Genomic DNA, 17,282 nt, shown 5'->3' on the forward strand with positions numbered 1-17,282 from the left:
ATTTCCCTGCAGTGCCACCACAGGGAGAAGCTAAGCATTACACAGTGTCCATTTAAATCAGTGGGTTGTCTGTGTAATGCAGGATAGGACAAATCCTCTGGAGAAAGAGTTACTCTTCTTGTAACTGCTCTCCACTCTGGCCAAGATCCCTGAATGGGAAGCCCTTTCTATTAACTTCGAATTTCCTGATAGGGTTTATGATAATGGGTTTTCTAAATAGGACAATCTTTTATGTTTAGTTCATACTGAAAAAATAAAATTATATACAGTAAAGGCATAAACAGATATATACTAAGTTATAAAATAATTTCATTCAGTATAAAGTTAGAGCTGTTCTGTTTTTTTCATTCATACCATCTGATAAATGTTATAAAAGTACATTGTTTGGTCTTTTAATTCATTCATTACAAATTACTGTATGAAATGTTTTCTCTGATGTCCTTATATGCAACCCAAGCTGAGCATCCTCTCATATGAAATGCTAGAATTTGATTTGATGACTTTTGGATTTTCTTAAATCTTCTTCTGACATCTTAAAAGCATAATTAGAAATCTGCCATTTATTGAGACTTCTAGAAAACATGGAAACACACACTAGAAACACCGCTTATTGTCCTATAATACTGTGCAGAGAGGCATATTTAATGCATTTACAACTCACTTAGGGCCTCTTCACATCATCTTTCGGGATCCGTTTATCTGTTCCATTCAACCTTTCCGTCAGAGGAGCAGATGATCGGAAAGCTGAGCAGAAATTATCGCTTTTGTTTGCATTCCCATTTATTTCAATGGTAATGCTTCCGTATCAGTTTGTTTCCATTCCGTAAAGTTTCAGTTTTGTTCACGGAAACAATAGTGCTGTAGACTGCGCTATTGTTTCAGTGAAAGAAACGGATACTTTAAGGAACGGAAACAAACTGAAACGTTTGGGCCTTATAGAATTTGATCAGCTTCCTGATCTAGCCTTATGTATAATACAACTAACTCTTTGGTATACTGCAAACTTATATCAACAGGTTTAGGAAAAACAACTCATCAAGTTGAACCAACTTTGGCACATATTGACTCCTAGACCTGTATTTTATATAGTGGGAAGTAGTATAATTCTCACTTAATGCATTGGTGGTTTCTCGTCACGGAACAAGGTTAGAGGGGAAGCATTCCAGCTGACATCTGTGTATTTGTATCTCAGTAATGTATATGGTTGTTATTTGCAGAGACTATAAGACTATACTGTTATAATAACGACTGCTATCAGTGAATAAAATCATTTTTAAGACATTTTCCTATAAATATTTCAGGCTAGCATAACTAATGGGACAACATTAACCTCTTCCCGCCCTGCTCCGCAATAGTATGCCCTGCAGAGGGGTTGCTTCCCACATCAGGACGTACAGTTGCGAAGCAGTTCCTGGCGCACACTGTCCTAACGAACAGTGTCCGGGAACCGGGAGGTCAGCTGTCCCTGACAGCTGACACTCCAGCCTTGCCGGTCAGCGGACAATCGCCGCTGATTTCGGCAATTAACCTCATAAATGTGGCGACTATTGCGTTCGCCACATTTAAGGGGTTTGAAGCACATCGGCAGCCCCCACAAAGTGATTGTGGGGGCTGCCGATGCTTGTCATGGCAATCGGAGGTCAGACAATGACCTCCGGGTTGCCATGTATAGAAGCCTCGGAGGAGCAGCCTCCTGCCAGTCCTCCGAGGCTTCCTGTCAGTGTGACCTTCACGTCACAATGACAGTTGGAATGCATTACACTACGTAGGTAGTGTAATGTATTCCAGCAGCGATCAGAGCTGCAAGTCTAAATGTCCCCTAGTGGGACAAGTGAAAAAAGTAAAAAAAAGTAATAAAAATGTTTTAAAAAGTGTCAAAAATAAAAGTTATAACTGACATAACCAAACACTGCATTTTTTTCCTATAATAAGACTTTCACTATAGGAAAAAAATTAACACGTTAAAAAAAGTACACATATCTGGTATCACCGTGTTCGGAACGACCCCAACTATAAAACTGTAGTGTTATTTTTTTCCCGCACGATGAACCCCCCAAAAAAAATCAATAAAAAACTACACCAGAATCGCTATTTTTTGGTCACCACCCCTCCCAAAATAGAGAATAAAAAGTGATCAAAAAGTCGCATGTACCCGAAAATAGTACTGATAAAAACTACAACCCGTCCCGCAAAAAACAAGCCCTTACACAACTATTTTGACAGAAAAAGAAAAAGTTACAGCTCTCAGAAAATGGTGACACAGAAAATAAATTATTTTTATAAAAAAGTGATTTTATTGCGCAAACGCTGCAAAACATAAAAAAACCTATATACATATGGTATCGCCGTAATCGTATCGACCCGAAGAATAAAGTAAAATTGTCATTTATAGCACACGGTGTACGCTGCAAAAAATGAACTAAAAAACATTGTCAGAATTGCTTGTTTTTGGTCACCTTGCTTGCAAAAAAATTTCATAAAAAGTGATCAAAAAAATCGCATGTACCCCAAAATGGAACCAATGTAAACTACAGATTGTCCTGCAACAAATAAGCCCTCACGCAGCTCCGGTGGTGAAAAAATAAAGACGTTCTGGCTCCCAGGAATATGGCGATGCAAAATATGCAGTGTTTTCTAAAAGTGGGTAACATCCGACACCATTTATCAGTGCGACACCGGCCACACATATATGAATTATTATTTATTTACCGCATTATTATACCCTCTTATTATTCCCTGATGTTCTCCGCACAGATTACATATGCCCCCACATTATAAATGGAAATACCAGCGAAACCCAAAACAGAAAAACTCCAAGCAAAATCTGCTCTCCAAAAGCAAAATGGTGCTCCCTCCCTTCTGAGCCCTGCAGCGTGGCCAAACAGCCGTTTGCGTCCACATATATGGCATCGCCATACCCGAGAGAACCCTCTTAACGTTTTATGAGGTATTTGTCTTCAGTGGCACAAACTCGGCACAACATATTGTGCACTAATATGGCATACCAGTGGAAAATTGCAATATTCACACAATCCGCTGTGCATTAACCCGTTTGCGCACTATGACTTAATAGCCCGTCATGGTGCGGAGGTTGATGTATGTAGCGGGCTCACGTGCTGAGTCCGCTCCATACGCTGCGGGTGTCGGCAGTGTATTACAGCTGACACCCAGGACTAACGGACAGGAAAAGCGATCGTGCGGTTACTGAAGCCTGTAAAAATAACAATATCCTGCAATACATTAGTATTGCAGTATATTGTACCCACGATCCAATGATCGCTGGTTCAAGTCCCCTAAGGGCACTAATAAAATGTGTAGAAGAATTAAAGTTATTAGTAGTGAGAAAGAAAAAAGTTTAAAGTTAAAAAAAAAAAACCTTTTCCCATTTTTCTTCTAAAGTAATGTAAAAAAATAAACAAAATTGGTATTGCTACGTCCGTAAAAGGCCGAACTATTACAATATACCATTATTTAACTCGCACGGTAAACACCGTAAAAAAACTTACATAATTTATACCGCCAAAATCGCTGAGGATTTCGTTTTACCGCACGGCGAAAGCTGTAAAAACGAAAACCCCAAAAAATTGAATCAGATTTTTTTCCTATATTACTATATCTTACTATTTTTTTTTCAGTTTCCCAGTACTTTTTATGGCACTTTAAATGGTGTCAATAGAAACTACAATTCCTCCCGCAAGAAATAAGCCCTCACATCACTCTACTGACGGAAAAAGAAAAAAGTTATGGCTCTTGTAATGCGGAGAGTGAAAAACGAAAATAAGAAAGCAAAAAATTGATCAGTCCTGAAAGGGTTAATTAATTTCTAATGAAAAAAACTTATGACCACATGTGGGGTATTTCCGTACTCGGGAGAATTTGCTTTACAAAAATTGGTTGTTTATTTCTCCTTTATCCCTTGTGAAAATGAGAAAATGCAACATTTTAGTGGAAAAAAATTGTGATATTAATTTTCTCCGCCTGATTCTAATAAATTCTGTAAAAGACCCGTGGAGTCTAAATGCTCACTATACCCCTAGAAAAATTCCTTGAGGGGTGTAGTTTCCAAAATAGGGTCACTTGGGGGATTTCCACTGTTTTGGTCCCTCCAAGGCGTTGCAAAGGCGGCATGGCACCGAAAAACAATCCAGCAAAATCCGTGCTCCAAAATCCAAATGGCGCTACTTCCCTTCTGAGCGCTGCCATGGGTTCAATCAGCAGTTTATTACCACATATGGGGTATTGCCGTAATCAGGAGAAAATGCTTTACAAGTGTTGTGGTTCTTTTTTTCCTTTATTCCTTGTAAAAATTTAAAATTTCTATGCTTTTTCAGAAAAAAAGTCGATTTTCATTTTCACTGCCTAATTCCACTAAATTCTGCAAAAAACCTGTGTGGTCAAAACTATACCCCTAGATAAATTCCTTGAGAGTTGTAGTTTCCAAAATGGGGTCACTTTTGGGGGTTTCCCCTGTTTTGGTCTCTACAGGGATTTGCAAACGCGACATGGCACCGAAAACCAATCCAGCAAAATCCGTGCTCCAAAATCCAAATGGCACTCCTTCCCTTCTGAGCCCTGCTGTGGGTCCAATCAGCAGTTTATTACAACATATGGGATATTTCTGTAATCAGGAGACATTGCTTTACAAATGTCCGGGTGATTTTCTTCATTATTCCTCGTAAATATTAAAAATTTCTATGTTTTTTCAGAAAAAAAGTAGATTTTCATTTTTACAGACTAATTCCAATGTATTTAGCGTAAAACCTGTGTGGTCAAAATGCTAACTATATCCCTAGATAAATTCCTTGATAGGTGTAGTTTCCAAAATGTGGTCACTTTTGAAGGGTTTCCACTGTTTTGGTCCCTCCAGGGTGTTGCAAACGCACATGGAACCGAAAACCAATCCAGCAAAATCCGTGCTCCAAAATCCAAATGGCGCTCCTTCCCTTCTGAGCCCTGCTGTGAGTCCAATAAGCAGTTTATTACCACATATGGGATATTGCCATAATCGGGAGACGTTGCTTTACAAATGTTGGGGTGCATTTTCTTTATTATTTCTTGTAAATATTAAAAAATTCTATGTTTTTTCAGAAAAAAAGTCGATTTTCATTTTACAGACTAATTCTAATAAATTTAGCGAAATACCTGTGTGGTCAAGATGCTATCTATACACCTAGATAAATTCCTTGAGGGGTGTAGTTTCCAAAATGGGGTAACTTTTGGGGTGTTTCCACTGTTTTGGCACCACAAGACCTCTTCAAACGTGACAAGGTGCCTAAAATATATTCTAAAAAAAAGGAGGCCCAAAATCCACTGGGTGCTCCTTTGCTTCTGAGGCCGGTGTTTCAGTCCATTATCACACTAGAGCCACATGTGGGATATTTCTAAAAACTGCAGAATCTGGGCAATAAATATTGAGTTGCATTTCTCTGGTAAAACCTTCTGTGTTACAATTTTTTTTTTATTAGAAATGAATTTCGGCAAAAAAAATAATTCCTGTGAAACGCCTAAAGGGTTCAAACACTTTCTGAATGCTGATTCGAATACCTTGAGGGGTGCAGTTTTCAAAATGGGGTGACTTCTGGGGATTTTCTAATATATAAGGCCCTCAAAGCCACCTCAGAACTGAACTGGTCCCTGAAAAAATGGCCTTTTGACATTTTCTTTAAAATATGAGAAATTGCTGCTAAAGTTCTAAGCCTTGTAACGTCCTAGAAAAATAAAAATATGTTAAAAAAATGATGCAAACATAAAGTAGACATATGGCAAATGTTAACTAGTAACTATTTTGTGTGGTATTACTATCTGTTTTATTAGCAGATACGTTTAAATTTAGAAAAATGCAAATTTTTGCAAATTTTTTCTAAATTGTGGTGTTTTTCAGAAATAAATACCAAAATTATCGACAAAATTTTTTCACTAACATAAAGTACGACATGTCACGAGAAGACAATCTCAGAATCGCTTGGATAGGTAAAAGCATTCCAACGTTATAACCACATAAAGTAAGGCCAAAACAGGCTGGGTCCTGAAGGGGTTAAAGGGGTTGGTGCATGTATTATTGAAGTATTCTCCTTCTTGACTTGAAGGCTTCTTATTCCCACTGATAATAGCCCTGGGTCAGATAAAATAATTTTTTTGGCACTAGTTATCAAAATGACAAAATAATCTGTTCTTTCCAGGGACTTTACAAAGTACCAGGGATGTTCATTGCGTGTGGAAGAAAGTCGTTTCATACATCAATGTAGGAAAGGGTTCTTTACAGTTAGAGTAGTCAAACTATGGAATTCCCTATCCCAAGAGGTAGTGATGGCAGATATTATGTCAGCATTTAAAAAAAAAAAAAGGGCTAGATGATTATTTACTGACAAATTGCATTGAGGGTTATAATTAATCAAGCAATGAATGACATTCAACATTTGTAACTATGTAACTATGTGTTGGCCATTTGCATTGGTGACATGGTTTGTTTTTTTTGGAAACGTACAGTTCCTACTCTACACCTTATGACTAATAAGCTGTTGGTCATTTTCATAGAGTTTAAAGGTTCAAAGATTTTGAGATACAGACATGGATCTGAGATGGTGTCATGTGGAAGCATACAGTACCTTATTAACTCCTTAATGACCAGGCATAAAAAAAGGCCTCAATAACTCGCTAATTTTTTTCATTAGGCTCTCTGGTTTGCAGCAGCAATACATTTTTTCTTTTTTTTCTTTGATGCAGCTGTATGAGGCCTTGATTTATGCGGGAGAATTATTTTTTTCCCTGCGCTATTTGGGGGTAAAAATAAATCATTGTGTAATTTATGTTATTTATTTTTGCTGTGTAAATATAGAAAAAAGTGATATTTGCTATTTTTTTGTTTATTTTTAATAACTTTTACATTTCATGCTAAATGACCTGTTAAATTAATTCTTCAGGTTATTATGGTTGTTTAAATATCTAATTTGTCTAGGTTTTTTGTTTTAATGTAATGTATAGGCAATAAAATATATTTTATGCTAAATAATGACTTTTTTATGGACATTTCTTTATTATTATTTTTTTGTTACATTTTTTGTTAAAACAACTTTGTTAAAACAACTTTATTTTATATGTATAATGTATTAGCATACTCCTGTATGCTAATACATTATACTGTGTCACTGTTAGGATGGGTGTGTGGAACCACTTGGCCGTACCGCCGTAGCGAGATAGCAGCTGGCCAAACAGGATACCAAGGCAAAGTTAAAGGGGTTGTCCAGGAAAGAAAAAATTTCTAAAAAATGTCCCCCAGCCTTGATTTGCCTTCCCTAATACCCCCTATTAAAGGGAATGTGTTGCCAGAAAAACATGTTTTTTTTTTTTAAATTAAACATTTAGTGTGTGGGTGATTAAACATTGTTCAAATTTTTTTTTTTTTTTTCACGAGTCAGGAAATATTATAAATTAATTCTAAATTTATAATACTACCCATTTTTGGTCACTAGATGGAGCTATTCCCAAAATTGCAGCATTGCAACATTGGGTTAAAAGCCCTCGCTCTAGTGAGCTCTCAGCATCCCCCCCTCCTTTATCCTGGCTAGTGCCGGGATAAACGAGGGGTTTGAACGGTGTAACCTCCTACACTGTGTGTCGCCATTTTTTGAGCTAACACACAGTGTAGTAGGTTTACATACAGTAGTAAACACACACAAACACGAACATACATTGAAATCTCTTACCTGCTCCTGCCGCCGCGGCTCCCTCCGGCCCGTCCGCTCCGTTTGCTGCCGCTGGTCCAGTCTGCACGGCCCCATAGACGAATATAGGTCCGTGTGAGGCGCGTGAAAATCACGCGCGTTGCACGGACGTATTACACGTTCGTCTGAATAAGCCCTTACACAGTAATAATCATCATTATCCTTTGTGTCTCCATCTATCCCTGATCTAAGTACAGGCACCCATCTCCCTCCACCGTCCCTTCCACAGCCTGATAAATGTCAGGGTATGTTCACAGGCAAAGACGTCTCAAAATCGGAGCCGTTTTTAAGAGAAAACAGCTCCTGATTTTCAGAAGTTTTTTGTGCAAATCGCGATTTTCGCTGCGTTTTTTACGCCCGTTTTTGGAGCTTTTTTCACTACAGTCTATGGAAAACGGCTCCAAAAACGTTTCAAGAGGCTTCCTGCACTTCTTTTTCGCCGTGTTTTTTTTATGTGTAAAAAAACACATCAAAAAACGCTCCTTCGGAACAGAACGCCGTTTTCCCATTGAAATCAATGGGCAGATGTTTGGAGGCGTTCTGCTTCTGATTTTTCGGTCGTTTTTCGGGAGTTTACGGCCCGAAAAACGGACGAAAATAGGCCGTGTGAACATGCCCTAAGTCTGCCCACTCCACCTAAGTCCGACATCTTGGTACACACAATCCAGTCAGCACATTTACCTCACCTGCTGCTGGATCTGTTCCAATAGATCCTGTATTAGGCCCTGTTCACACTGAGTTTTTTTGCTGGCAGAAAATTCTGCATCAAGATTCTGTCTTGAATTTGGAGGCAGATTTTGACCTGCCTGCACGCCGTTTGCCACGTTTTTTGCCCACGGCCATTGAGGGAAAAAGAAGCGACATGCCCTATCTTCGGGCGTTTACTCCTCTGACCTCCCTCTGACATCTATGGGAGGCAGAGAAAGCGTTTTTTGCAGCGTTTTTGCCCGTTGCGCTCAATGCCCGCGGGCGAAAATCGTGGCAAGATCAAAATCTGGCTGAAAATTCAAGCGAAATTTTGAGGCAGACTTTTCTGCCTGCAAATAACTGTGTGAACAGGGCCTTACAGTGAAGCAAACGCCAAACACTACTCCAAACAATGGTAAAACGTTTCTTTTTTTTTTACATAATTTACTATAAATGTATGTAAGGCCCCGTACACACTAACGTGCTTTTGTGGGCGCAATTCCCCCGAAAATCCACGAGAGAATTGCGGCCCGATTCACTACCTTCTATAGATACTGCCACAGCCCCCCTGTAGGTAATGCCACACAGCCCCCTGTAGGTAATGCCACACAGCCCCCTGTACATAATGCCACACAGCCCCCCCTGTAGGTAATGCCACACAGCCCCCCTGTAGGTAATGCCACTCAGCCCCGCTGTAGGTAATGCCACTCAGCCCCGCTGTAGGTAATGCCACACAGCCCCCCTGTAGGTAATGCCACACAGCCCCCCTGTAGGTAATGCCACACAGCCCCCCTGTAGGTAATGCCACACAGCCCCCCTGTAGGTAATGCCACACATCCCCCTTGTAGGCAATGCCACACATCCCCCTTGTAGGCAGTGCCACACAGACCCCTGTAAGTAATGCCACACAGCCCCCTGTAAGTAATGCCACACAGCCCCCTGTAAGTAATGCCACATAGCCCCCCCCTGTAGGTAATGCCACATAGCCCTCCCCCTGTAGGTAATGCCACATTGCCCCCCTGTAGGTAATGCCACATAGCCCCTCTGTAGGTAATGCCACATAGCCCCCACTGTAGGTAATGCCACATAGCCCCCCCCTGTAGGTAATGCCACATAGCCCCCCCCTGTAGGTAATGCCACATAGCCCCCCCTGTAGGTAATGCCACATAGCCCCCCCTGTAGGTAATGCCACATAGTCCCCCTGTAGGCAATGCCACCCTCCGTACTTTCCTGTAGGGGACGGCTCTGGAGAAATCCCTCACTTCACTGTCCATATATGAACAGTGAAGTGAGGTACTTCTCCTGGAACGGAATCCCCGGCCACATCGGCGGGGATTCCGCTTCAGAAGTCCCTGACGTCACTGTCCATATATGGACACAGTGAAGTCAGTCACTTCTCCTGGAGCGGAATCCCCGGCCACATCGGCGGGGATTCCGCTTCAGAAGTCCCTGACGTCACTGTCCATATATGGATACAGTGAAGTCAGTGACTTTTCCTGGAGCGGAATCCCCGGCCAATTCGCCGGTGATTCCGCTTCAGAAGTCACTGTCTCCATATATGGACACAGTTAAGTCCGTGACTTCTCCTGGAGCGGAATCCCCGGCCACATCGGCGGGGATTCCGCTTCATTAGTCCCTGACGTCACTGTCCATATATGGACACAGTGAAGTCTGTGACTTCTGTTGGAGCGGAATCCCCGGCCACATCGGCGGGGATTCCGCTTCATTAGTCCCTGACGTCACTGTCCATATATGGACACAGTGAAGTCTGTGACTTCTCTTGGAGCGGAATCCCCGGCCAATTCGCCGGTGATTCCGCTTCAGAAGTCACTGTGTCCATATATGGACACAGTGAAGTCTGTGACTTCTCCTGGAGCGGAATCCCCAATCCCGGGTTTGGGGATTCCGCTCCTACAGTGAGCAAATAAACACCCTCCTCCTCCTCCTCACATGCGCTTCGGACTGTGAGGAGGAGAAGGAGAGAGCGAGCTACGGCAGACACGGCCGTCACAGTGCACACCGACACCACATATTAAGACTTGTGCATGCGCAATGAAACACTGCTGCTGAAGACGCAGCCATCATTTAACAGAGCATGCGTGGTAGTGTCAACCACGCATGCTCTAAGCAGATGGGGAAAACACGTGGTACAGTTACGTCATTTATGACGTAACCGTACACTCTGAAAACCGGAAACCGCAAACCGGAAGTTAGGCGCGAATGGACGGGTATGCACAGGAAGTGCAAATTTTACATGGACAAGCGGTCACGTGACGGAAGAGGGGATACGACGATACAGCCAGCTAATCAAACATAAGTACATTACAAAGTTAAATGTTTTTTATTGTTTAGTTTAATTAAAAGTAATTTTTTACTTCCGGAAAACCCCTTTAATAGCTCAAATAAGTGTATCTGTGGCAATACAGACAGTAGCGACGGCAGGCTCGGATGGGACCTTGGCAGCAAGCAGACACCAGGCACGGTGAAATACAGCAGGCGTATACGACACAACACGACTCTAACTTTCTATGACACAGGAACAAGGTAGCACGGGATACAGGATACAGGTAGCAGGAACGGGAACGCTGGGAACTGGAAAACACTAAGGGACCATTTGCAAAGACTAACACAGGTAAACACAACAACGCTCAGGCAATGAAGGAAGGGAAAGGGCCCTTTCTATAATCCAGCGTGATCTGGGAGCAATCAGTCAATCTAAAACATGTGTAAGTTCCAGCTCATTAAGGCCGGGAATGAGCTCAAGTGCACACCCTAGTGGTCACTGCAGGACAGGACGGCCGCATGTGCTGGCATCTCTGGGAAGAAAGACGTCTGCAGGATGATAGGAGTCTGCGACCACGGACGTTACAGTCACTATAAATACAGGCTGTGGTTAGGGAAGGAAATAATGTCCTAACTGCAGGCTTACAGAGCAGACAGCCCTGTGGTCTTTTCTAGGTCCCCAGGGCTTACTGCAGAGTGTTCCACAGTTTCCAATTGTGTCACCTGTTTCCGTTGATGCGATCGAAGATGTAAGTCCCCTTCGATTATGCTACGTCATATGGCACTATCTACAAGGGGAGGTGGGTGCAGTATCTACAGGGGGGTCTATATGGCACTATCTACAGGGTACTGCATGACACTATCTACAGGGGGGCTGTATGGCACTATCACGTTGTCCATACAAGTCTATTGGAAGGGAGGGGAGAGCAGGAGGAGGGAGCAGAGAGAGACAGACACGCTGCCTATACAACTCTATTGAGAGGGGAGAGGAGCAGGAGGAGGGAGCAGGAGAAGAGAAAGAGACAAGCACGCTATCCATACAAGTCTATGGAGAGGGGAGGAGGAGCATGAGGAAGGAGCCGGAGAAGAGAAAGACACCACAGACACACTGCCCATACAAGTCTACAGAGAGGGGAGGTGGAGCAGAGTGAGAAAGATTACGTGCTGTAGCATTTGGTAAATGTCACTGCCTCATTCCATTGCTGGATTCTGAGCTACATCTTTATCTGTGTATGTACATGACAGATAAAGATAGGAGATCAGGATTCTCCTCTTCTCTATGTGTGCAGTGTATAGAAGACATGATAGTTCAAACACAAATGAGAATTAGAAATAGAGCCTGCAGAGGGGAAAACTGATTAAAAAAAATTCCATATACAAGTCATATAATGACAAGAAATAGTTTTATTCCTCATGTACACGCATATGAAAGTTTATTCTTCAAAAGTAACCAGGAAAATTAAGTACGCTTTAAGATATCAGAGTCCAATGAGAAAATCCCATATTCAAATTAGTCTAATTATAATACAATAATAGTTTACAAATGTTTATGTACAGTACCTAAAGTATTCATATAAACATATAAAATATGTTAAAGCAATTAGCAAATACAAAACAAGCAGAATGCTGACCTTACATTCCCATTGCCCTAGAGAGAGCTTGACGTCATTTTCACAAATCTGAGCCTGGTGGCACCCATCCATCTAAGTACAGTTTCTGACACCTCAATCTGACAGATGGAAGCATGTACCAAAAAACTATGCCAAAACTGTACAAAGCACGTAAGAATCATAAAGATACAGCATTAATACAGACTGCATCTACTTCTATTCATGTTCACGTGAGCTATTCGAACATTCTCAAAACATAATCTTATGTTTATACATAATAAACACAGACTGAGGCCTATTAAGTCAACCAAGATCTGGCAGTATTTTTGACTGATATTTCTATGGTCTTTATGAAAAGCATAATTATATGGCTCTCAAAACATAACTATAATAGCATGTTTGGCCGTGTACGGTATGTTAGGAAATTTATATTTTTGTATTATGTACTGTGTATAATTTTTTGGTGGCTGCATGGTAAATAGTTATAAAAAAAAAAAGTGCACAGTGTAGTTCATTTGATTAACATTATAATCACCTAGTAATATATTTTTCATTTTTTTTTTGCCATTTTCTGAACTGTAGATAAAAATCTTCCTGGAATCCATTAGCACATTATGATTAATGGGTTTGTTATTGTTATTAGGTGTCTGATTGATTTATTAGCACCATCAAATGTGCCTATGCTTACTGAGACTCTTTTATAATTATGGTCCCTGAGATGGGACTGCATTGCCACCGATTGCTAGAACAAAGGCTTGGAAAGGCTTTATGGGGTAATACTGCCCTATTCAAATCTATTTCTATTTCAATTTGAAGCTCTTGAGAAGTATGAATATATTTTGACTAAAGCCGGCCATACATATAAGACAATGATCGGCCGAAATGATGCTGATCAATCGTCTGTGGGATCGTTCATACAAACGCTCTCACATGCAACAGAAAAGACTAAACTGGCCAATCAGGTAGTCAGTTTTTTAAAAAAAACGGACTCCCTTGGACTGGCGCAAAGTTGCAAATAATTTGTTGAATTCAAATAAAGTGATCAGTGGGTATACCAGCTCACTAATGTAAACTTTTGACATGTCTCTGTGATATGTCAAAAGTTGTAGTTATCCATAAAGTATGTTAGCCAGATTATTTAAATTTGAATGCATCGGTGTGCCTGGCTGACCTAGGTATTCACACAAACCATAATTATAACAAACATATAGTAAAAATAAAGTAGTAATAAAATCTGTAAACGAAGCTTTTAGGCAGTCAGTTTCAATAGTTATTTTATACACTACTGAATAACAAACAGAAAACCCAGATAAAAAAACCTAGATAATGAAGAAGTATTATAAATATACTAGATTTGACAAGACTTGATGAATATATTGCTTATGTTAATCAAAGGTAAGATATTTTAACATGATTGTCATGAGGACAATTGGTTTCTCTAGGCAGTGTCCCCAATGGTAAGCTCAACACTGTTTTTGAGAATCCCCATCTGTTACTACTAGGGGCAAAAATGGAATGTCCACATTTCCCCTACAGCAAGAATCTAACAGAAGATATAGTGATTAAATATAGTGTGTCTTGTAAATGGCTCAGAAAGTTTTGAAAACACCTCATGGGGTGATGCACTTAACATTATATTATTCATGTACTGTATAAGTATCACAAAGTCACAGTGTGATATTATTATCCTTGAAGAGTGGTGAAATAGCTTTAGGGAAAATGGTCCTTTATTTACTTTAGTCTGATAAGACCACAGAACAAAGATTGAATGCTTAATGTACGATTTTAGACTCATTCTAAATAGTGAAATGTCAGAAGTCTTGATCGGCAGGGGTCTGAGCAGTGAGACCCCCACCAATCACTAAAGCAAAGCAGCAGAAGCCCTCATGTGAGCTCTGAGCCCCTTAGTTTCTGTTTGGCTTTTTTCAGATAATGGATCGGATTACGGACTCAATAGAAAGTATATGAGCCCGTACTCCGATACATCGGCTTTCCAAGAAAAGCTGAACAGAAACTAAGCGGCTGAGCGCTCACCCGAACGCTTTTGCCTCTTCGTTTTAGCGATTGGTGGGGGTCTCAGTTCTCAGACCCCACCAATCAAAACTTCTGACATTTCACTATGACATGTCAGAAGTTTGTTGAACATTTAGTTACTCTTTGAAGATCAATGATGTCTAAGTATGCAACAAAACAACAAAATCAAGCAGAATTGTCAATGAGTAACATTCGAAAGGTACTAATATATGACTGCCAAATTTGCAATTTGTTTTGTCTTCTGTACAATATGATAAAGCGGGTGGGGATGTTGTCTCAGGCTGCCCATAAAATTATATTTTATACTTCTTATAAGAGAAGTCACACTTGTGTCACTCAAGTGTTTGAAATTGAATGTTTCAGATTGGATAATTATTAAAATATTTAATTAAAGTGGTTATATTTTAACTTACGATGTCTAATGTCTACACTGACTATGAAGGAAATTGTCGCTAGTAAGGTTAAAGGCTATGTACACCTACCACAGTATATATATATATATATATATATATATATATATATATATATATATATATATATAAATGTGTATCAGTTTGTTTTGTGTAACTTTGTAAATACTTTTTATTAAAAATTATTTTTGCTTTTTTGGATACAGTTGCTCAGTATCCTGTATACAGAGCAGCTGTATCTAGTGCTATTCACTACATCCATCAGTCACGTGGACCTGATGGGTTGAATGACAGTGGGTCCGGCGTGGATCCATCTGAAAACGATCACATTTAAGTTATAAATAAATTACAGGTGGATCCTGTGTGTCAAGTATTTACAAAGTTACACAAAACACACTGATACACCTTTTTATTAAAAAAAATAATAATTGCCTTTCAAAGGTTTACATAGCTTTTAAGATTAAAGCTGGGCTCACACCAGTGTTTTTAGCGGCACATTTCTTAATTTTTTTATTGTTTCTTTTTCGGCTACTTTTTCTTACATCTAATTGGACAACTAAAATCTAAAACTACATAAATTTACATAAGCTAATCCGTTTTTGGAGTTCTTGTTTTTGCAGGACGCAAATATGTAGCAATAGTCTGTACACACTGATGATTTCACAGTAAATGATTAAAAAATTAATTAAAGTAACATTTCCAGTATTAAACTATTTAGAATTTGCGTCACTTAAATACCACAGGCAGGGAAATAGCTATAGATGGTGCAGAAGTAGCAGTCACACCTGGGCCCTGGCCTCTGAGGGCAGAGTGGGGGGCTCCTCTGCCACATAAAAAGACACCACTAATATAAATGGCACATGTTAGGTGGGGGGCCCTGTTACACCTCATAGGATAATATCAAATCCATCAATAGAAACATTACTGTACATTTCTTTTTAGAGAATAATGTTACCAACAGAGCTCACCCTGTGTTTTGGTCTTGTTACCAAAATGTAACCATGGCTGAATGTACGAAACTGACACAAAAATAATGATTAGTTACCTTCGTAACTTCATTAACATAATAGGTATCAATTACAATTATTGCTTTAGTATTAAAATATTTATGTTATCATAAAAAGAACAGCATAGCTTTTCTGTTTCCCCCTGATTTAGGATTCGTTCACATCTGCGCTAGGGCTCCATTCCGACGTTCTGTTTGCATCACCATTGATTTCAATGGTGACGGATGCATAGTCGACTACGCTATTGATTCCGTCAAATAACGGAACCCTTGCATAACGGAGACAAACGGAAACCAATGCCACCGGATCCGTTACCATTGAAATCAATGGTGATGGAAACGGAAACCGTTTGTGTCAGTCAGGGTTCCGTTCCAATGGATAGCTCAGACGGAACGGGACCCTGGGGCAGATGTGAATGAAGCTCCTGGTAATCACTGAAGTCATACCGTATTTTTTCGCTGAAGTACAAAGACTTGATGTTGATAGAACATCTTATTTTTATGACCAAATACTATTCCTTATATATTATAAAATTAAAATGGGCATAACTACCAGGGTAGCAGGTAAAGCAGTTGTTACAATCCTGGACATCAGGTTTTTAATAAGAGTAAAATGAAAAGATTTTTCCAGCTCACTGGTGTCCAGCTTCTTCAGTGATCCAGTGCACGGAACTCGCCCTGGCTCAGGCGTCTTCCAAAGCAGCAAACAAAAGGTATGATCCAGGAATGAAGCAACCTTAGGACTTTATTGTAGAAACATTAAAAGTCCACCCGGCATACAAGGAAAACATGGCTAAGAATTCAGTTGGCGTTTTAAACACGTAAGCGTACAGGTCCTCTATTGTAGAAACATTAAAAATCCACCAGTGCACTTATGCGTTTCAAACACCAACTGCATTCTTAGTAAAAAGTCATAACTAAAAATGCAGTTGGCTTTTGAAATGCATAAGCGTACTGGTCCTCTGTCTTTGTATGCTGGGTGGATTTTTAATGTTTCTACAATAAAGTCCTAAGATTGCTTCATGAGGTGCTGGATCATACCTTTTGTTTGGTTTTAAGGCTACGTTTACACCTGCGTTGTAACATTCCATTGAAGGGAATAATGGAAGCAAAGGTTCTGTTGCACAACGGACACCGCCGACGGCCAATGGAACCCATTGACTTTAATAGGTTCCGATGACTTTCCATCGGGTTGTCCATGATTTTACCGTCACAATAGCGCAGTATGCTGCGCTATTGTCTCTGGTAATCTCCGGCAAGCCCTGCCAGTACTGCGATGGAGGCCCCTAACGGAGCCTCCAACGCAAATGTAAATGAAGCCTAATAAGATTATTTAATAATAAAATTCAGTAAAGAAGGCATGATGCGAAAGGTAGAGCTATGTTGGTCTCTTAGAGTCTGAATCAGTGTTTGACAGCTGTAAAATAACCATATTTGTTCCACTAGGAAACCACAGTCCACATTCTGTATATACCTAAATACTGCAGGCAATGAAAATATTAATAATCTATCTCACTAGTTATAGATATGT

The sequence above is a fragment of the Rhinoderma darwinii genome, chromosome 4 (assembly GCF_050947455.1).
Source record: "Rhinoderma darwinii isolate aRhiDar2 chromosome 4, aRhiDar2.hap1, whole genome shotgun sequence".
NCBI classification, from domain to species: domain Eukaryota; kingdom Metazoa; phylum Chordata; class Amphibia; order Anura; family Rhinodermatidae; genus Rhinoderma; species Rhinoderma darwinii.